Raw genomic sequence first — 23479 nt, 5'->3', positions numbered from 1 at the left:
AAAATACCTCACTTTTTACATCTCATGACGAGGCCCATCTATTTCTCCATACAGAATCATTGGTCCCATATAATGTTTGAAACAGTATATGATGAGCTCCACATAATGCTACAGTATATGTTGGTCCCCATGGATGAAGCTCCACTGTCTTATGGGCCCAAATAATGCTCCAAACATAATGGGCCCCATTTCTAATGCTCTAGTGTATAATGGGCCCTGTAAATGCTGCTCCAGTGTCTGATGTCCACCTTTGGAATGTTCCAGTGTATGGTGGGCCCTATCTATCATTCTCCAGAGTATAGTGCTCCCCAAAAATTGCTGTCCCAACATTGAAAACAATCAAATAAGTCTCCTCGCTAGGGAATCCCTGTACTAGTCTAGACTCCTCGTCGTCCCCATCTTCCAGCTCACTGCACAGTATTTCAACTTTGCAAGTGCTGTGATCCTGGGCAAGCAGGGGGGGCCCACTCGTTGGCGACGGCACTGGCACAGGGCCCCTGATAGTACGGTGGTGTGTCTGATGGCGGGTGGGCCGAACCTGCACTTTCATCTGCAGCTTCCTCTTTGTCACCGTGTAAGATGGAACTGTATATGGGAAGGGTAACCTGAGTTTTATCAGGGTCAGATTCAGGCCGGGTAGCGTGCGAGGGGACTGTAGTGGTCTGGGTCAATGTACCAGCAGATTCATCGAGCAGTGGCTGGGCATCAGTGCACTTGTGTCGCCCCCAGGAGTACGGTCGCCACAGTGGCATTACCTTCTTCCTAGGGAGTGTGATGTCATGCTTGGGAGCAACGAAGGATCTCTCTAGCAGGTTAACTGATTGGGCGGCGTTATTCCCACGAGTCATGACCCTCCAAACAGCGTTCATGAAGGCAAAGTGTTTGTTTTACGTGGGCAGTATGGTTGCAAAGCTGAACCTTAAAGGAATGTCCAGAAGGGCACCACCAGGAGTGGAGCCTACGGTTAAATTCGACTCCACCTGGGAAACCTCAACCATGCCAGCTACAGAACAGATGCACACATTGCAAGCTTAATTCCGTTAACGAACGAGACTCCGTCATGCCCCGCGGTCCGAGTCCGGCTTACTAGAGGGACACGTGAGGCTCTGGCACATGAGATTGGCCAATAACTGGTGTGTCATGCCCTTACATGTCCGTGGCTGCATGTGCGCTACACTGAAAAGGCCAGCGTTTGTCGCTTACAGGTGCAGATAACCCGCTGAACAACGTTAGTGATGGGGATCACTGATTACAATTATTACCCGCGAACAATGATTTCCCAGTAAGTGCAGGTCAACCGCAGTTCCGGAATTAGGCCTAACCGTCATTCCTGAAAAAATGAAAAACTTACGTGTGCAAACCACAGGTGCTGTAGCTTGCTTAACAGCTCGCCAGCCGTTCTCACGCCCAGTATGGATTACACGTGATTGCACAAAGGTGAGAAAGGGTACCGTATCCCCGGATAACATGTATGGATAGCGTACACATTCAAAATATATGTCTATACAGCATGAGGCAGGCTCAGACGGTGTTAGGCCCAGTATGGATTGCACGTGATTGCACAAAGGTTAGAAAGGGTACCGTATCCCCGGATAACATGTATGGATAGCGTACACATTCAAAATATATGTCTATACATCAGGAGGCAGGCTCAGACTGTGTTAGGCCCAGTATGGATTGCACGTGATTGCACAAAGGTTAGAAAGGGTACCGTATCTCCGGATAACATGTATGGATAGCGTACACATTCAAAATATATGTCTCAGGAGGCAGGCTCAGACGGTGTTAGGCCCAGTATGGATTGCACGTGATTGCACAAAGGTTAGAAAGGGTACCGTATCCCCAGATAACATATATGGATAGCGTACACATTCAAAATATATGTCTCAGGAGGCAGGCTCAGACGGTGTTAGGCCCAGTATGGATTGCACGTGATTGCACAAAGGTTAGAAAGGGTACCGTATCCCCAGATAACATGTATGGATAGCGTACACATTCAAAATATATGTCTATACATCAGGAGGCAGGCTCAGATGGTGTTAGGCCCAGTATGGATTGCACGTGATTGCACAAAGGTTAGAAAGGGTACCGTTTCCCCGGATAACATGTATGGATAGCGTACACATTCAAAATATATGTCTCAGGAGGCAGGCTCAGACGGTGTTAGGCCCAGTATGGATTGCACGTGATTGCACAAAGGTTAGAAAGGGTACCGTTTCCCCGGATAACATGTATGGATAGCGTACACATTCAAAATACATGTCTCAGGAGGCAGGCTCAGACGGTGTTAGGCCCAGTATGGATTGCACGTGATTGCAGAAAGGTTAGAAAGGGTACCGTATCCCCAGATAACATGTATGGATAGCGTACACATTCAAAATATATGTCTCAGGAGGCAGGCTCAGACGGTGTTAGGCCCAGTATGGATTGCACGTGATTGCACAAAGGTTAGAAAGGGTACCGTATCCCCAGATAACATGTATGGATAGCGTACACATTCAAAATATATGTCTCAGGAGGCAGGCTCAGACGGTGTTAGGCCCAGTATGGATTGCACGTGATTGCACAAAGGTTAGAAAGGGTACCGTTTCCCCGGATAACATGTATGGATAGCGTACACATTCAAAATATATGTCTCAGGAGGCAGGCTCAGACGGTGTTAGGCCCAGTATGGATTGCACGTGATTGCACAAAGGTTAGAAAGGGTACCGTATCCCCGGATAACATGTATGGATAGCGTACACATTCAAAATATATGTCTCAGGAGGCAGGCTCAGACGGTGTTAGGCCCAGTATGGATTGCACGTGATTGCACAAAGGTTAGAAAGGGTACCGTATCCCCAGATAACATGTATGGATAGCGTACACATTCAAAATATATGTCTATACATCAGGAGGCAGGCTCAGACGGTGTCAGGCACAGTATGGATTTGACGGCCCAGATTACACAGCGGAGGAGCAGGGAGAGGTAAAGATTGCAAATGCTGGGGCCCTGCCCAAGCAAGGGGGGCCCACTCGTGGGCGTCGGTACTGGCACTGGGCCCCTCATAGTACAGCGGTGTGTCTGACGGCGGGTGTGCACCACCACCGTCAGAGACACTTGATTGCACTATGAGGGACCCTGTGCCAGTGCCCGCGCCCAAGAGTCGGCCTACCCACCTGTCCAGGGCAACGGCACTCGCACGGTGTCGTGCGCTAGGTGGTGACCCCGGCCATGGGGGGGGAGGCAGCACAGTTAGGGAGTTTTAGAAAGTGGCATATGTTGATGTTGGACATTCAGCTGATGCAAAAGGCGAAATAGGTGAAGTCCCAGGAAGAGGTGGACTAAAGCAAGCCATTTTTCTGTCACCCTATGTGTCATCAGGGGAAGGTGGGACAAAATCCTTGGAAACCCATGCATGGTTCATTTTAATGAAGGTTAGATCATCCACATTTTGGGTTGACAGACGGGTCCTTTTTTCTGTCAGGATTGATCCAGCTGCACTGAAGACTCTTTCCGATAGCACACTTGCAGCTGGGCAAGCGAGCCTCCTGTAAGGCATATTGGGCCAATTCAGGCCAGGTGTCCAGTTTAGCGGCCCAATAGTCAAAGGGGAATGACCTGTGTGGGAGAACATCGATATGGGAGGAAAAGTAGTTTGTAACCATAGTTGACAACTGCTGTCTCCTGTCACTTTCCATCGATGCAGTATTACCAGTTGTGTGAGCGGTATTTGAAAAATCAGTCCACAACATTGTCATGAAACCCCTGTCTCCAACGCCACTTCTGCTGTGTGCACCACGAACACCTCTGCCAAGCTGCCCCCGGCCCGTACGGCTCGTGTGAGAACCATCACCGCTGCTGTGTGCTGGGAATGCCTCAAGCAACCGATTTACCAGAGTTGCTTGTTTATTAGCCAATATTAGGTCAAGGTTCTCCTGTGGCATGATGTTTTGTAATTTGCCTTTATAGCGTGGATCCAGGATGCTGGCCAACCAGTAGTCGTCATCGTTCATCATTTTGGCAATGCGGGGGTCCCTTTTTAGGATCTGCAAGGCATAATCTGACATGTGGGCCAATGTTCCCGGTGTCAATGATGCACTGCGAGTGCTGGGTGGAGGAGCACTTTCTGGCAAATCCACATCCCTCCAGTCACGCACAAACCCTGTACCAGACCTTGCCACGCCAACATTTTCACTTGCCCCACGAGATGCATCCTCCTCCCCTAAGTAATCATCCCCATCATCATCCTCCTCCTCCTCTTCTTCCTCCACCTCGTCCAGGAGAGGTCCCTGAGCAGACAATGGCTGAATGTCATCAAGGATTCCCTCCTCCTCTTCCTCCTCATCAACATTGGCTGCAGACGCCTGCTCCTTAAGGTGCGTCAAAGTTTGCATGAGCAGACGCATAAGTGGGATGCTCATGCTTAGGATGGCGTCGTCTGCGCTTACCAGCCGTGTGCATTCCTCAAAACACTGAAGGACTTTACAGAGGTCTTTCAGCTTCGACCACTGCACACCTGTCAACTCCATGTCTGCTCTCAAAGTGCCTGGCCGTGTATCCTCCCACAAATGCATTATGGCCTGCCTCTGCTCGCACAGCCGCTCCACCATGTGCAGGATGGAGTTCCACCTTGTTGCAATGTCGATAATGAGGCGGTGGTTGGGAAGGTGGAGCAATCGCTGCAGCTTCTGCATACGAATGGAGTGTACAGGCGACCGGCGGATGTGCGCGCACAGTCTTCGCACCTTCTGGAGCAGGGCTGTTAACTCCGGATAATTTTTGAGGAAGCACTGCACCACCAGGTTCAAGGTGTGAGCCAAGCAAGGTATGTGGCTGAGTTTTGAAAGGGCTATGGCTGCCACAAAATTACGGCCGTTATCACTAACTACCTTGCCTGCTTCAAGATGTACACTGCCCAGCCATGACTCAGTTTGTCGCTTCAAGTACTCGGCCAGCACCTCGGCGGTGTGTCTGTTGCCCAAACACATCATCTGCAACACAGCCTGCTGACGCTTTCCACTAGCTGCTCGATAGGGGGACACATCGTGTGCAACAGTGGCAGCTGCAGATGGAGTGCTCGTACGACTGCGCTCTGTGGACGAGCTTTCGCTTCTGGAGGAGGAGGAGGAGGAGGGTCGAACGCCTACAGCCAACTGTTTCCTATACCGTGGGCTAGGCAGCACTGTCCCACCACCGCTGTCCCCTGTGGACCCTGCATCCACCACATTAACCCAGTGCGCAGTGATGGACACGTAACGGCCCTGGCCATGCCGACTGGACCATGCATCAGTTGTGAGGTGCACCTTTCCGCTCACTGACTGCTTGAGTGCATGGACAATGCGGTCTTTCACATGATGGTGGAGGGCTGGGATGGCTTTGCGAGAGAAGTGGCGACTGGGTAGGTCATAGCGTGGTACTGCATAGGCCATGAGTTCGCGGAAAGCTGTGCTTTCCACCAACCGAAAGGGCATCATCTCAAACGAGATTAGTTTGGCAATGTGGGCGTTCAAACCCAGTGTACGCGGATGAGAGACTGAGTACTTTCTTGACCTACTCATAGTGTCTGGGAGGGTGAGCTGGACTTGAGAGCTGCATATGGTGGAAGTAGCGGTGGACAGGGCGGACTGAGAGAGGGTTGATGATGGTGATGGAGTTGGTGTTCTTTCTGATGGCCTAGAATCAGTCTTTCGTTGATATAACAGTGGGATTCCCTGACTGGTGTGGCCTTGCAACGACACCTCAACATTTGCTGCTGTGCTAACCGGTGGGCTTACAGTGGGGGAAACAATGTAGCGTTGCTGACTACCTTCGTTGTGATCAGTTGCACATGTGGCACTTGAGGTTTGGTGTTGTGTCCACGCTTGCAAGTGCATGCTGGTTAAATGTCTAAGCATGCAACTGGTATTCAAATTTTTCAGATTTTTCCCTCGGCTAAAGGTCTTTGCGCACTTCTTACAGATAACCTTGGCCTGATCATGAGGATTTTGTTCAAAAAAGTGCCACACTGCACTCTTCCTACTTTGGCAGACATTTTGCGGCCTAGCACGCTGTGATCTTTTGACCCTCTGGACAAGCTGTCCAGCAACTCTTTTGATGTTTGGAACCTGTCTTTGGAGTGCTACGGGCCTGCCAGATAACAGCTGTTGCGATGTCGATGTCTGCTGTGGATGCTCCTCATCTGAGCTATTGGAAGCAGCACCCTCTTCCCCCAATGGATGCCAATCTGGGTCAACAACTGGGTCATCCATCACCTCCTCTTCTATGTCATGTGCACCTTCCTCTGTGTCACCGTGTATGGTGGTATAGTGTGCGGGAAGGGGCACCTGAGTCTCATCAGGGTCAGAATCTGGCTCTGTACACTGCGAGGACAATGTAGTGCTCTGAGTGAATGTACCAGCAGAATCATCCATCAGCGGCTGTGCATCAGTGCACTCCATGTCAGATTCATCTTGGCCTGGGTAATTCACCATTTGACTTGATAATCGAAGCATGGTATGTGAAAACAGCTCCATGGAGTAATCAGTAGTATGGCCTGCGTCATCCTTCAATCTTGGTTGGGGTGAAGGACACAAGGAAAGGTGTGGTTCATGAACATGAGCCTCCAATGACGACTCAGTGCTTTTACTTTTTACAACTGAAGAAGAGGAGGCGATAGAGCTGGAGGCTGAGTCAGCAATGTAAGACAAAACTTTTTCCTGATGCTCTGGCTTTAAAAGCGGTTTGCCAACTCCTAGAAAACTAAGCGTTCGAAGCCTTATGTAGCCAGACGATGACGCAGGCTCAACACCTCCTGCATTCGGTCCTATTTTGCTCTTGCCACTACCATCAGATCCACCACCAACACCATCATTACCAGCTGCCAACCCCCGCCCAATTCCACGGCCTCTTCCACCAGCCTTCCTCATTTTTGGTAGAAATGTAGACAAAATCCAACAAACTATATAGTAATGTAAAACAAGGTACAAGGTGTCTATAGGACAAGAAATTTTGAATTTCTGCAGACACTTGTGGACACTGGACACTTTTGGACTGTGTGAGGCCCACTGATATCTGAGCGCTATGTGACAGGCTCGATGGCACAGCTGTGACCAAAGTGACTAGAGGATAAGGGAGATTTTGAATCTCTGCACACACTTTTGGACACTGGACACTTTTGGATTGTGTGAGGCCCACTGATATCTGAGCGCTATGTCACAGGCTCGATGGCACAGCTGTGACCAAAGTGACTAGAGGATAAGGGAGATTTTGAATCTCTGCACACACTTTTGGACACTGGACACTTTTGGATTGTGTGAGGCCCAATGAATATCTGAGCGCTATGTGACAGGCTCGATGGCACAGCTGTGACCAAAGTGACTAGAGGATAAGGGAGATTTTGAATCTCTGCACACACTTTTGGACACTGGACACTTTTGGATTGTGTGAGGCCCAATGAATATCTGAGCGCTATGTGACAGGCTCGATGGCACAGCTGTGACCAAAGTGACTAGAGGATAAGGGAGATTTTGAATCTCTGCACACACTTTTGGACACTGGACACTTTTGGATTGTGTGAGGCCCACTGATATCTGAGCGCTATGTCACAGGCTCGATGGCACAGCTGTGACCAAAGTGACTAGAGAATAAGGGAGATTTTGAATCTCTGCACACACTTTTGGACACTGGACACTTTTGGATTGTGTGAGGCCCAATGAATATCTGAGCGCTATGTGACAGGCTCGATGGCACAGCTGTGACCAAAGTGACTAGAGGATAAGGGAGATTTTGAATCTCTGCACACACTTTTGGACACTGGACACTTTTGGATTGTGTGAGGCCCACTGATATCTGAGCGCTATGTCACAGGCTCGATGGCACAGCTGTGACCAAAGTGACTAGAGGATAAGGGAGATTTTGAATCTCTGCACACACTTTTGGACACTGGACACTTTTGGATTGTGTGAGGCCCAATGAATATCTGAGCGCTATGTGACAGGCTCGATGGCACAGCTGTGACCAAAGTGACTAGAGGATAAGGGAGATTTTGAATCTCTGCACACACTTTTGGACACTGGACACTTGGATTGTGTGAGGCCCAATGAATATCTGAGCGCTATGTGACAGGCTCGATGGCACAGCTGTGACCAAAGTGACTAGAGGATAAGGGAGATTTTGAATCTCTGCACACACTTTTGGACACTGGACACTTTTGGATTGTGTGAGGCCCACTGATATCTGAGCGCTATGTCACAGGCTCGATGGCACAGCTGTGACAAAAGTGACTAGAGGATAAGGGAGATTGGATTGCTTTTAAAAAAGCAGTTTGCGGAGCAGTGGGTAAACAGCAATGCCAGCCTGTCAGGAAGCCTTAGAAGGCAGCCCAACAACCAACACCACTGATACACCACTATATAGCCTCCCCTTGCACTGCACACACAGTGACTGGTGTGTTGTGCAGGCCAAATTGCTAGCAGCAGAAGCAGTTTTTTTTTCTTCTCAGCAGGACAAAAAAAAAAATTAGGATTGCTTTTAAAAAAGCAGTTTGCGGAGCAGTGGGTAAACAGCAATGCAGGAATGTCAGGAAGCCTTAGAAGGCAGCCCAACAACCAACACCACTGATACACCACTATATAGCCTCCCCTTGCACTGCACACACAGTGACTGGTGTGTTGTGCAGGCCAAATCGCTAGCAGCAGAAGCAGTTTTTTTGTCTTCTTCCCTGCCTAACGCTCTCCCTACAGAATCAGCAGCAACCTCTCCCTATACTGAGATCGGCAGAAGTAAGATGGCGGTCGGCGTGCACGCCCTTTTATACCCCCTGTGACGCCCACCAAAGCAAGCCAATCACTTGCATGCCCTTCTGAAAGATGGTGGTGACCCCTGCCTATGTCATCACGTTGCCCACAGTGTCCGTGGATCCTGATTGGCTGAAAAAGAGCGCAAAACAAACTTTTGAAACGCGACTTTGGCGCGTAAGTCGCCGACCTCGTGGCCGACCTCATCCTAGGGTCGGGTTTCGTTTCATGAAACCCGACTTTGCCAAAAGTCGGCGACTTTTGAAATTTTTTGACCCGTTTCGCTCAACTCTACTTGTTACATGACAGGATAAAAGTCCTTGTGGAAAGTGACATGGCTTACTTGCTGGAGGAAGGAGACTTTATAGGTCATGCAATGCCTCTCTGGGAACTTAAATATGCAAACTGCTTCTTTACAGGGAATGTGGACATGAACTCTAGTGCCACCTATTGGAAGTAGCAATCTTAGAAATAAACATCAACCCTTTAACAGACCTTGCCATGTGATTTAGGATAAAAGAAAAAGTAGTGTACAGAGACTTATAGGCCATGCAATGCTCCTCTGGGGAATTAAACATGCAAATTGTTTCTTCAGAGAGGAAGAGGCCTGTCACACACCCAAATCAGATCTCATGGTCTGCACTGAGTAAGGGCAAAACCCTGAAACGTGTCTGTAAATTGAGATCCTGGTTTGGCTTTTATCCTAAAGGCCCAGTCACACATAGCGATCTCGCTAGCGAGATTGCTGCTGATTCACAAGTTTTGTGACACAACAGCGATCTCACCAGCGAGATCACTGTGTGTGACAGCGATCAGCGACCGGCCCCCCTGCCGGTATCGCTGATCGCTGCAAGAAACCTCTGGACATTTTTTTCGTCGCTGATCTCCCGCTGGCCAGCACGCATCACTGCGTGTGACAGGCTGGAGACCAGCGATCTGCTGTAAAATAATTAAAAAAAAATAAAAAATATTGTTATTCTCACCTTCCGACGTCCCGTGCAGCATTCCCGCCTCTCTCCACGCTCCGGTCCAAGTAATCCTTTGCAACAATGACCGTGAGACTTCGCGATCCCGTGAGAACGGACGTCATCGCGGTAATTCTCGCAAAGGATTACTGGGACCGGAGCGTGGAGAGAGGCGGGAATGCTGCGCGGGACGCCGGAAGGTGAGAACAATATTTTTTATTTTAATTCTATTTTTGAGATGGATCCATGGCATCAGCGCTAACGAACACAGCGATGCCACGCTAATCGCTGGTGAAGCTGTCTGTTTGACAGCTCACCAGCGATCCTGACACGCTGATATTGTTGTCGGGATCGCTGGTAAGTCGCTATGTGTGACTCGAGCTTAAGTCATGGCAAGACTCATTAAAGGGTCAACTTCTAGGATTGCTACATCCAATAGGTGTCACTAGAGTTTAAGTCCTCTTCCTCTCTGAAGAGAACATTTATATATTTTATTTCATAGAGGGGCATTGCACGACCTACAAGTCTTCTTACCCTGGCATGTCACTCTTCATAAGGAGAACCGTTACCATTTGGAGCTAAGCTGCAATACCAGGCGCAACTTGTGGACCTGCTTCCAGAACAAAGTAACCATGTTTTTTATTTTAAATCTTGTACAACTGCTTTATATCTTCCATAAAGCTGCATTCCTATAGATATTAGGTGCAGTTTCACAGCACAGAATACAATGTGGTACCAGCCATATGCTCCTCTCTGGGGCCTGGATCCCCCATGTGCAGCCATATGGTTGAACGCCTCAGCACATTCCTACTTGGCACCTCCATGATAAACAGCATCAGGACTGCACATTGTCATTTCTGCATTGTGTTGCTATGTGGAAATTATTCTTAGTTGTCTGATTTTGAGCCTTATTTTCTTTATGAACATTAGGACCTGTGTACCTATCCACATAGCCAGCGATGGAGGATCTGCAGTGATGAAAATCTTATAAGGGATTAGAGTCAGAATCCATTTTCCCCTACAGGGGGCGACAGTGCTGGAGGTTGGTCCAATATATGCTCCACATCCTTTAGCAATATAGATAGCGACTAGGGATGAGCGAAAATGCTCGGTGATACTCGGATATCACTTGATTATCTGGGTGCTCGGATGTGCTTGCCCCTCAGCAAGCAGTTTTGAGCACCAGCGCTCAGGAAGGATATAACGGAACTAGAGTGAGTACAAAGGAGGGCAACAAAACTAATAAAGGGGATGGGGAAAATACAATACCCAGAGAGATTAGCAAAATTAGGATTATTTAGTCTAGAAAAAAGACGACTGAGGGGCGATCTAATAACCATGTATAAGTATATAAGGGGACAATACAAATATCTCTCCGAGGATCTGTTTATAGCGAGGAAGGTGACGGTCACAAGGGAGCATTCTCTGTGTCTGGAGGAGAGAAGGTTTTTCCACCAACATAGAAGAGGATTCTTTACTGTTAGGGCAGTGAGAATCTGGAATTCCCTGCCTGAGGAGGTGGTGTTAGCGAACTCAGTCGAAGGGTTCAAGAGAGGCCTGGATGTCTTCTTGAAGCGTAACAATATTTTATATTACATCCCACCAAGGACAACATCTGCAAGGAGTTTGTATGTTCTCCCCGTGTTTGCGTGGGTTTTCTCCAGGTACTCCGATTTCCTCCCACATTCCAAAGACATACTGATAGGGAATTTAGATTGTGAGCCCCATCGGGGACAGCGATGATAATGTGTGCAAACTGTAAAGCTCTGTGGAATATGTTAGAGCTATATAAAAATAAAGATTATTATTAAGATTATTATTATTTTACCGTTATTAGGTTCTTTAGAAGGACATAGATCTGGGGATTTATTCTGATGGAATATAGGCTGAACTGGATGGACAAATGTCTTTTTTCGGCCTTGCTAACTATGTTACTATTTGGCAGCTGTTACTCAGCCAATAAATGTGAAGATTGCCTGCAAGTCACTGTACATGGTGGGCCATTTATATGGATACATCTAAATAAAATGGGAATGGTTGGTTACCCAGATCGGCACACTGAATTTGCAGAATGGGCAAAACAAAAATTGGAACAGGACCCTCAGTTTACACAGAACATTATGTTCAGTGATGAGCCAAACTGCATTTAATTACTCATCCTTACAGGATTGCGTGCTTTGTGGTACATTTCGGTGGTATATAACACTCAAAAATAGCATTGAAAATTTTTTTTGAATTCAGTTACTCATCCATAGAATATTACAGACCTGGGCAAAGTGCGGCCCACGGTCCACATCTGGCACTCTGGCTCTCAGTCCGGCCCGCGGACCGAGACAGTTGAAGGGCTGGAAAACAGGCCCATGGGCCACACTGTGACATCCCGCTTGCTGTCTCCATCTGTGCTGACTTCATTGGTGGAGGATCTGGTTCTCGATGAAGGCGGCGTATCCTTGCTGTCCTAAGCGAGGTCCTGCTTCAACAGTTCGTTGTACAGGATGAGGCACAGTCTGTGACACCGCCGGAGCGTGACTCAGCTTGGCGGTGAATGCGGGGGAGCAATTACATAGTTCCATATGAGTCAGTCTTGGGCGGCACATTTGCAGCAATTAACGGACTGGAATGTATCGGCTTTGCAGTCACGGAAGTCAGCGGGCACACAGCCACTTGCTGCGCACAGTCAGTGTGCTCGTATGCAGGGGATCTACAGCGCAGGCCTGCGCTATCTCGTTGCTCTGAGGAGGGAGCACAAACCTTGTCCTGTTTCGCGCTCTGTCTTCCCGCCAAGTCTCCTGCTTTCCCGCACACATGCCCTTTTATTCTAGTCATGCCCCCTGCTGTAATTTGCAGAGGTCGGTCCGGGTCAGAAAGCTTTCCCCCAGGCAACAATGGTGACAGCCCCGACAGTTCCGGGACCGGCGCAAGAGAGGTACCCCCGGTCCGGTACATCTTCCTACATAGGGGGGCTGTGTTGGGCTCATTCAGTATATAGGGAGGCTGTGTTGGGCTCATGCAGTATATATAAAGGGGCTGTGTGGGCTCATGCTGTATATGGGGAGGCTGTGTGGGGCTCATGCAGTATAAAGGGAAGCTGTGTGGGGCTCATGCAGTATAAAGGGAAGCTGTGTGGGGCTCATGCAGTATAAAGGGAGGATGTGTGGGGCTTATGCAGTATAAAGGGAGGCGGTGTGGGTCTCATGCAGTATAAAGGGAGGCTGTGTGGGGCTCATGCAGTACATGGGGAGGCTGTGTGGGCTCATGCTGTATATGGGGAGTGTGTGAGGGGCTCATGCTGTATATGGGGAGGCTATGTGGGGCTCATGTTGTATATGGGGAGGCTGAGTGGCGCTCATGCTGTAAATGAGAAGTCTGTGTAGGGCTCATGCTGTATATAAGAAGGTTGTGTGGGGGCTCTTACAGTATATAAGGAGCTGTGGGGACACTCATCTGATATACAGAAGGGGCTGTACTTGGGTTCAAACGATATCTAGGGAGATGTAAGCATACTTAATTCTGCTCAATATTAAGTGATACAATTGATATTAACATAATTATAATATATTGATAATATTGATCAGAAATATTTTCAGCCTATTGGTTCGGCCCTCCACAACAGTCACGGTCTCTCATGTGGCCCCTCGGGAAAATTAATTGCCCACCCATGGAGTATTACGTTTTTTGTGGTACATCTCTGTGGTATATAATACTCCAAAAGAGCATTGGGAATTTTTTCTGGATTCAATTACTCACTCAAAGTATATTACATGTTCTGTGGTTCATTTTCGGTGGTATCTAACACTCCAATTACACATGAAGCTTTGCTTTGCATGCAGACTAGGTGAAGATGGAGCTGAGGAGTAAAATAAGGAGGAAGAGATGGAGGAGATGGAGACTAGCCATTATGGTGAAGAGAGAAGTGTTGGCTGAAGGGACCTTGGTACAGCACATATGGCAGACTTTATTGACCTCTGACATTTCATGGCACCCTCCCAGCATCCAGGCCCCGATGACCAGGTATTTATGACAAGGAGGGAAAAGTTTTTAAAGATGGTCAAGCAATACCTGGTGGACAAAACCAGCTAATTCCATTGCGACCTTCAGTTAATGGGTCTCAAAACTGGACCACCTTGCATGAGCTGTTCTTGTATAACTTAGAGGTGTTGTGCTGCCCTGCCATTAGCGTCTTGTCTGAGCAGGTTTTAAGTGCTGTTGGGCGGGAGTCAAAACAGATAGGCGCTTTCACCTGTCAACAGAAAGTGCCGACAGGCACACTCTGATAAAAACGAACAAAGCATGGATTAGCCCAAACTTTTTCACACCACCAGATGACAGCAGCACATAAAGTGTTTTAAATCTTCAACATTTGACTGAGGGCCATCAGTGTTGTTACCTTCAAAAGGTCTATGGATGACTGGATGACCCTACTTGTAATTTTTTCCTGGCATTGCACTTTGTGAAAAGCCTTTATGAGGGTAGGAGTACATCAGCTACATTTTCAAATTATTTTAATGAGGCCTTCCATTTGTTGCCTTCAAGGGTCTATGGATGACTGTATTGCCTTCCTTAACATTTTTTCATGACTTTGCACTTTGTACAGAGCCTTTATGAGAGTAGGAGCACATCAACTACACTTTCTTAATATTTTAAATAGGCCCTTCAGTTGTTGCCTTGGATGAGCCTGCATATTTTTTTTCTTGGCTTTGCACTGTATGCAGAGCCTTTATGAGTGTAGGAGTACCGCAACTACACTTTGTTCACAATATCTGAATGAGGTATTACAGTTCTTGACTTCAAGGATGTATGGATGTCCCTGTGTGAAGAATATTGGAAATATAATTTCATGTCAATAATTTATATCCTATTTGGCATGGGATTTTAAAGCACTCTTGCTTTATGCAGCTGTAACAGGACACCCGCCTCAGCAGGGGATTCCATTCTTCTCAGCTTTAGAGAAAAAAAATCACATCCCCACCAGCTAGCTAGTATGAAGCTCCTACAGGAAGACCCTCTGTAGATAATAAGCAGTGTAAGACTATGGTGCTCAAGCAGAGAGGAAGTCCAGCCCATGCTCCCTAAGGAGCCAGTGGTCAGTCCCGCAGTGTGCCACTCACCACTTGCCTGTCCCCCCATCCAGGCAGGCTTGGTTGCCCTCCTGCAAGTTGCCCTGGACAGACTCAAGGAAGGAGACAAGACCACCTACCAGGCCCTGATGGCAGCAGCAGAACGTCCTGAGGCAGCAGAAGCAGTAGGAAGTCGCGAGGCAGAGGTTGCAGAAGCTGCAGAACTTAAGCGGGAGCGAGAGCACCAGCAACAAATGCTTAAGCTCCAACTCCAGCTGTAGACCCCAGGGAGACGAAAATCCCCTGAGATCCGGGGAGCTACAAGCTGAGGACTTCCCCCTGATGGACAAAGAAGTGGACTTGGACACTTTCTTGCTGGCATGTGAAGAAACGTGCCATCAATACCATCTGCCTGTGGACCAGTGGGTCCAGTTCTTAATCTTTGGGTAGCTGCCCAACGAGACCACCCTGAGCTATGAGGACATCAAGCAGGCTCTGGTCCAGCAGTACAACTTGACTCTTGAGATGTACCGGAATAAGCTCCAGAGTATGCAGCAGGGTCCTGCAGACAGCTGGGCAGATCACATGCGGGCCCTACTGAGAACAGTTGACCAATGTACTACGGAATTGGAGCTCACCGCCATCGAGCAGCTGAAGGTGCTCATTACAACTCTACAGTTTTGTGGAACTGCCTGGAGGACCTCCAGCAGTATCTTCGTGACCGGAAGCCAAAGAGGGCCTCTGCAACAGCAACACTTGCCAATGAGTGCTCCAACGAGAGGACTCCAGAGGCTAAGAAACCTGCCGGCTGGAGATGGAGTAAGACGAACGCTGTGCCTGCTGTCCCTGCCCAAGCCCAAGAGGGCACCCGCCCATGCTTCCCTCTCCATGTCGGTGGGGAAACACCGACTAAGTCATCTCTGCAAATAGCCAGGACATTTCAAAGCCATGTGTCCCCACCACCAGAAGTGCCCTTCCCATCCCAGGAATCATCCACTGTTTTGTGTGTGGGTGGTGGGAGGTCCCTTGACAACTTTCAGCCCGTCACCGTAGGCCAGGCCTTGGCCATGGGACTATGGGACACAGGCTCTGAGATGACTCTTGTGTGGCCTGAGCTGGTGTTCTCACAGGATTTGGTACCCGGGAAAACCCTTGCTGTCTTTGAAATTGGAGGAGTCAAACCGGCACTGCCCGTTACCTAGGTGTATTTGGACTGGGGCTCCGGGAAAGGAACGCAGAAGGTGTGGACAACAGCAAATATTCCCACCAATTTTTTGCTTGGGACCAACATGGGGCAGTTAGTGTCCCACTATGTTGTCGCTGAACCCCCAAGGTTTGATCCTCCAGATAACAACATAATGTCCATCCCTGTTGATGTCAATGTGATTAACATGCCTACTGATGAAGATGTGGTGGTGGGTAACATATTGTGTCCATCTCCCCTCTGGGGGAGATCAATCAAGCAAACTATAATAATGCCTTAGAGTGTGGCCAGCTGGCATGCTGGAATTATTTGTTCTGTGAGGATGTCACGGAGACAGATGAGGCAAACAGCTGCGGAGAGAGAGCATGCAAATGAGGGAGGGCCTGTCCCAGGAGAGGCCTCTTTGCATGGTTCCACCACGACCGGGATGTCAGAGGACCAGGTTAGTCAGTCTGGACCAGCGACTTGGTGGGAAGCAGAGGAGAAGCAGGCACTGCCCGCACTTGCAGTGACTGTGGGCGCTATCTTGCAAAATGGTTGTAATGGTAATGTAAAAAATGACGTAAGATTCTGCGGATTATCACATTGAAGAATCTTCTATTTACACACTGAACTATGCTATGTCTGTGGGGGCTTGACCCCCCCCTTCCTTTCCTTAGCTTGTCACTCATTGCAGCCTCTGCCTGCAGCTCCATTTACAGATTGTAACACTACACCAGCTCTTTCCTGTCTCCCCCGCTCCTCACTGCAAGGAATGTTAATTAGCCAGGAGGGAATTTTCCTTTGTCCTCCTCAACATGTGCGTGGATATAAGTGTGGGAAATAATAAAGAGGCCGTATCTCGGACCCAATCAGTAACAGAAATATGAAAATTACATTTCTGCAACGTGTACTGACTCAGCTTCCTGGCCCATATTTTTCACGGTTCCAGCACCAACAGAACCAGAGAAATGGATTTCTCCTGAACGGTGTGGAATAACTAATTCGAGTTTGGTCTTGAATTAATGCCAGCAACAAGCTTGAAAAGATGATACTATGTGCATGTCTATACGAGGTACCCTCTGCGAGATATGGTTATTATAAGTTTCAGAACCAGATTCTAACTGTAAGAGCAGGGGGGAGGACCGTCATCAGACAGCCCCTTTGGTGATGTCACAAGCCTAGACTTATAAGTCTGCAACTGAGCCCTCCCCAGCGAGTTGCTGCTTGCGAGCTGTGCCACAAGACCTCATCCATGAACGATGATGTCTGGCTCCACGCCCAGCATGGTTCTGCCTGAAATGATCTAAGCAATATGTAAGTGTATCTCTCTGCTTTTAAATCCCTTTTATTTGTAATAGTATTGTACATATTTTGATTGTCTCATATCATAAAGCCTTTTTATCATCTGTAAACACTGCCCATCTTTTGGGAATAAACTATAAAATTTATTAGTTCTGCCTCCTTGCTCTGTGACGAATTCATACGTGTCTATAAGCTAATTACGCTACTGATTTGGGTTTGCTTCGAACCCCTCTATTAATTTTAAATATTAATATGAGGAATCTGAAGCTGGTGGCAGTGGAGTGTGTTCTGGCTAGGCGGGTAGCGCTGGCAGTGACTGAGTGGGGTTTATAAGCGATTGTGTGGCTGCGGCCAAAGCATTTTTAACTCCCTCACTGCAAGCGGGCCTAATAGCCACTGCACAACAAGCAGCCGCCCGGTGACCAATTATCCTAGGTGTAGTTCCCTGACTGGTCTGAGGGTAAGGGGGCGCCGGAGAGCTGCGAGTTCCAAAGTGGAACTGAAAAGTAAATCCCGACAGCTTGTAACATATTGTGGCAGTGGTGGGATAACTAAAATAAACCCCCCTGTGGTAAATTGTTAGGGCAAGACTAGCTTGCTGTTTTTTATCACATGGTGCCAGCGGTGGGATAACTAAGATAAGTCCCCTGTGCCTGTGATAGCCATGTGCGGCCAAAGGTCACATCCCCGGTCCGTGACATATTGGTGGTATCGTGACAGTGGTAGTGCCGGGGACCCAGATGCATCTTGGGGGTTCCAATGGCTTGCCCATTCCGACCAAGTGGCTGCGGGTCAGACTGAGGCCAGGAGACAGGTCCCGGGAAACTGACAGATGACGTAGGGGGCTCGTCTATTCTGGCCACATCAATTCAGGGTTTTCAGGTGGCGTTGAAAACTGATGACAACCTGAAAGCTCTCAAGGTGCAGGCAACACAGCCTTCCTTGGACTCAAACCTCAAGCGGGTGGTCTGGGAGCAAGGACGACTGTACCAGGTAATGGTCCATCAGGGTTCACTGGAGGCGTTGCCTAGGGACTAACAGTTAGTGGTATCCTATCCATTCAGGGCAGTTATAGCGGATAGCACATGAGATTCTGATGGCTGGACATCTAGGGATCACCAAGACAAAAGGCCAGGCTAGCCCAGAATTTCTAGTGGTCCAGGATGGGGGCCAATGTGGCCGTCTACTGACATTTGTTCAACACCTGTCAGTGGGTGAGAAAAGCAAGGTGGTTCCCCAAAGCCCCACTGGTAACTTTGCCCATTATTGAAGAACCTTTTTAGAAGGGTGGCTGTGAATTTGGTTTGCCCAATGGCCACTGCCAGCAGGTCCGGGAAACGCCTTGTACTGACAGTAGGAACACCTGGCTCAGCAGGGGGGGCCAGCCTTTTCAGCTTCAGATAAATTTACACCCCCACCAGCTATCTAGGATCAAGCTCCTACAGGAAAAACCTCTGTAGATACCATGAGGTCTAACTGCTGGTCCTGGTCACACACCGATTACATTTTAGCTATCTCTGTAATGCCTTCCAGGGTTTCAATCCTATAAAGCACCACAGGGTGGAGAGATACATAGAATGGCTAGTAGTAGCCAGGTAGCAAAGCTGTGTTTGGTCTCAATACGTAGCAGAGGCTCAGCTAGATCCAATAGCACCAAAAACAGCTCCCTAGGATCGTCCATAAAGGAATTATGACCCATCTTAGGTTTTGGAGTTTTTAGCTGCTAGAGGCAAGGGGCATGAATTTAGGTTCAGCCCAGAGGGCAGTGACCCAAAGGTGATAAATGCTAGTGTAAGGTCATGTGGCCTCTCTCTCTGTTATGCTTGCAGTTCACTTCAAAAGTGGGGGCCACGTTGAGTAACGTTCTGTGAAGGAACCAGGAACCAGCTAGCCGCCCATGCCCCCTGCGAACCAGCACACACGCTTGGACAAACATCAAACCGGTAATTGACATGATCCATCTGCGTATATTTTTTGTACTACCACTATTTGTATTTGCATTTCTACTGTCTATGTATAACCACTGTGTATATAGTATATTGTCTAATGTGCCCTTAAGGCGATTAAATATAGAATTTAACCTTGATCTGCTCTTTTACCTCGATCCACAAATCCATACGTCTGTTTTCTCGGCTTAACTTTGCATGTTATCGTGGCTGATTTTTGGCCCCATTTAAACCCGTTAACAGACCGGACTTATATCTAACTAGGAACAGATGCAGTTCTTCTATGCTGGAGGCGCTGTTTCACTGGTGTTAGTGAAAAGGGCCTCTCAGGGTTGTGAGCGAGTGTGGTGCAACTTCAGCGACATCCTCTCACTCACTGTGCCTCCCTGTGCCTGTGTGGACATGGGGTATCTGTGTATAACTGTACCAAGCTGACCTTGCATGTCTCCAGGGGGTGCGGAATGTCACATTGGTGCAAGTTGTGATCCTTCTGACCTAACAGTGATGTCAGTCGGGGTGGCGAAGTGCAGCTTCATCACACCCTGCTTCTAATTTTTGGCAGGCTTTGCACTGTGCATAACTTTTATGAGTGTAGGAGTATCACAACTACAATTTGTTCAGAATATTTGAATTAGGTTCTACAGTTGGTGAGTTCAAGGATGTATGGATGACCATGCTTGTAATTTTCTGGCAGGCTTTGCACTTCGTTCACAGCATTTATGAAGTCTTTGAACAGAATGTATGAGACCCTTTATGTCTAATACAGGATCTGAGTCCCTCTTCCATCACATTTTTGGCAGTTGTTGTTTCCTTCATAAATTAAACTGAAATTTCAAATGTAATAAAAAATGTAAATTTGTTCACTTAAATAATTTTTTTAATCCTTTTTTAGTTTTTGCCTTATATCCAAGTCATTTAACAGGAAAGAATATTTCTTAACATTTTTTTCGTGTAAACTATAATTTCTCGCTGATTTTTCATCTTTTATTGTCAGTCCATAAAGTGGAGTAAAAGTGTGACACCATTGTTCTCAGCAGCTATCTAGGAGTCAGATGCTTCCAGAGGTCTTCCCCATGCTATTCTTCTTCCATTCAGCACTTTACCATCCATTTCAACATTTTCACTGCCCCCCAGACCTCATTGTAGGGTCTGCCAGAAAAATGCTTTGCTTTCCCATTGACTACCATTATACTCGTTACTCAAAACGATCATTAGGAATTGCTCATTTTGAATAGCAACCAAAGAACATGCTAGTATTTGGTTTTCAATCCTTCACCATTTTCAAGATCTCTGTTTGCAGCCACTGACTGGGAACATTCTTGTTCTCACATCTGATGGTTTGTCACAGTCTTACCCAGTTTGGACAATCCTCCCCGACTCCAGATTTAAGTGGTTTTCCACTCCAGGGCAAACATACGGTATGTATTCAACCCTGCTAACTGATTCGACAGATCATCATATGCCCGCAAGTATGAGATTAGTATACATGCAGTCATGTGCCGACTAGATTCTCATTCACTTCCCTTGATGTCATATCGACAAAAGCTCGATTAGCCAGCAGAGCCAAATTCTAAGTTTATGTTTACACGTTGTGCTCTCAAACGATCGTCATCAAGAGGCCTCGATGGTGTCACTCACACTGGTTCCTGATGATGATTGGTTTGGTTTCCTGGATTGTCTTGCATGCACTGCTATTTTGCGGTCTAGCCACAGATTTTCAGTGATGTTCAGATTAGGAGACTGTGAGGGCCATTGTAAAACCTTCAGCTTGCACCTTTTGAGGTAATCTATTGTGGATTCTGACTTGTGCTTTGGATCATTATCCATTTGTAGAAACCATCCTCTTTTGAATTTGATCACTTCATCTTTTTTTACAGATGGTGTTATGTTTGCATCAAGAATTTGTTCAAATTTCTTTGAATCCATTCTTCCCTCTTCCCGTGAAATGTTCCCCGTGCAATTGGCTGCAAAACAACCCCAAACCATGATTGATCCACCCCCATGCTTCATGGTTGGCGAGATGTTCTTTTCTTGAAATTCTGTACCCTTTTTTCTCTACACATACTTTTGACTATTGTGGCCAAAGAATTCTATTTTAACCTCATCCATCCACAGGACTTGTTTCCAAAATGCGTAAGGCTTGTTTAGATGTTCTTTTGCATAGTTCTGATGTTGAATTTTATGGTGAGCACACAGGAGAGGTTTTTCTTCTGATGACTTTACCTTGATGGTCATATTTGTACATGTGTCTCTGAACAGTAGAACAATGTACCACAACTCCAAAACTGCTACATCTTTCTGAAGCTCTTTTGCAGTCACGCGGGAGTTCTGATTTGCCTCTCTAGCAATCCTACGAGCAGCTCTCACCAAAATTTTGCTTGGTCTTCCAGTCTTGTGCTCATTTTTCTTTTTGTAATTTTTAAAATCTAAAAGACCATAATATATTTTTTTTGCCTAAATTACAAAGGAAATGTGTCATCTTTAACTTTAGGCCTTTAAGGGATCATTTCCTATTCAACTTGCTTAATTGTTCACAACAGACCAGGCGTGCCTAAACTTTTACATGCCACTGTACTACATATTGGGTTAGGATCTTGGAGATGGCAATACCCCTTTAAGATTGGTGGACACACGGATCATCATCACAATGGCAGTGATGGGGGATTTTTGAAGGCAGGTATTGTATATTTCTGTGAATATACAGTTGTGGCCAAAAGTATTAACACCCCTGCAATTCTGTCTGGTTCAGCAACCATGTCAGTATTCTGTGGCTGCCAGCAAGGCACCCTACGGGCCACCAACCTGACGACGAGGTCATGTTACACTGCAGCTACCAGCAGGTAGAAGGTTCACAGTGCCCCCATCTAGCAGCCACACCATATTGGCTTACAGTTTTGGCCAAAAGTATTGGCACCCCTGCAATTCTGTCAGATAATACTCAGTTTCTTCCTGAAAATGATTGCAAACACAATTTCTTTGGTATTATCTTCATTTGTCTTAAATGAAAAAAAAAACAAAAAGAATTGTCCTAAAGCCAAATTGGATATAATTCCACACCAAACATAAAAAAGAGGGTGGACAAAAGTATTGGCACTGCTCGAAAAATCATGTGATGCTTCTCTAATTTGTGTAATTAACAGCACCTGTAACTTACCTGTGGCACCTAACAGGTGTTGGCAATAACTAAATCACACTTGCAGCCAGTTGACATGGATTAAAGTTGACTCAACCTCTGTCCTGTGTCCTTGTGTGTACCACATTGAGCATGGAGAAAAGAAAGAAGACCAAAGAACTGTCTGAGGACTTGAGAAACCAACTTGTGAGGAAGCATGAGCAATCTCAAGGCTACAAGTCCATCTCCAAAGACCTGAATGTTCCTGTGTCTACCGTGTGCAGTGTCATCAAGAAGTTTAAAGCCCATGGCACTGTGGCTAACCTCTCAAGATGTGGACGGAAAAGAAAAATTGACAAGAGATTTCAACGCAAGATTGTGTGGATGTTGGATAAAGAACCTCGACTAACATCCAAACAAGTTCAAGCTGCCCTGCAGTCCGAGGGTACAACAGTGTCAACCCGTACTATCCGTCGGTGTCTGAATGAAAAGGGACTCTATGGTAGGAGACCCAGGAAGACCCCACTTCTTACCCCGAGACATAAAGCCAGGTTGGAGTTTGCCAAAACTTACCTGAAAAAGCCTAAAACGTTTTGGAAGAATGTTCTCTGGTCAGATGAGACAAAAGTAGAGCTTTATGGACAAAGGTATCAACATAGAGTTTACAGGAGAAAAAAAGAGAAAGAAAAGAACACGGTCCCTACAGTCAAACATGGCGGAGGTTCCCTGATGTTTTGGGGTTGCTTTGCTGCCTCTGGCACTGGACTGCTTGACCGTGTGCATGGCATTATGAAGTCTGAAGACTACCAACAAATTTTGCAACATAATGTAGGGCCAAGTGTGAGAAAGCTGGGTCTCCCTCAGAGGTCATGGGTCTTCCAGCAGGACAATGACCCAAAACATACTTCAAAAACCACTAGAAAATGGTTTGAGAGAAAGCACTGGAGACTTCTAAGGTGGCCAGCAATGAGTCCAGCCCTGAATCCCATAGAACACCTGTGGAGAGATCTAAAAATGGCAGTTTGGAGAAAGCACCCTTCAAATATCAGGGACCTGGAGCAGTTTGCCAAAGAAGAATGGTCTAAAATTCCAGCAGAGCATTGTAAGAAACTCATTGATGGTTACCGGAAGCGGTTGGTCGCAGTTATTTTGGC

Source organism: Dendrobates tinctorius, unplaced genomic scaffold (assembly GCF_039654945.1).
Source record: "Dendrobates tinctorius isolate UK_male_01 unplaced genomic scaffold, ASM3965494v1 ptg000065l, whole genome shotgun sequence".
Classification (NCBI taxonomy): Eukaryota; Metazoa; Chordata; class Amphibia; order Anura; family Dendrobatidae; genus Dendrobates; species Dendrobates tinctorius.
Note: the sequence above shows the minus strand (reverse complement) of the source record.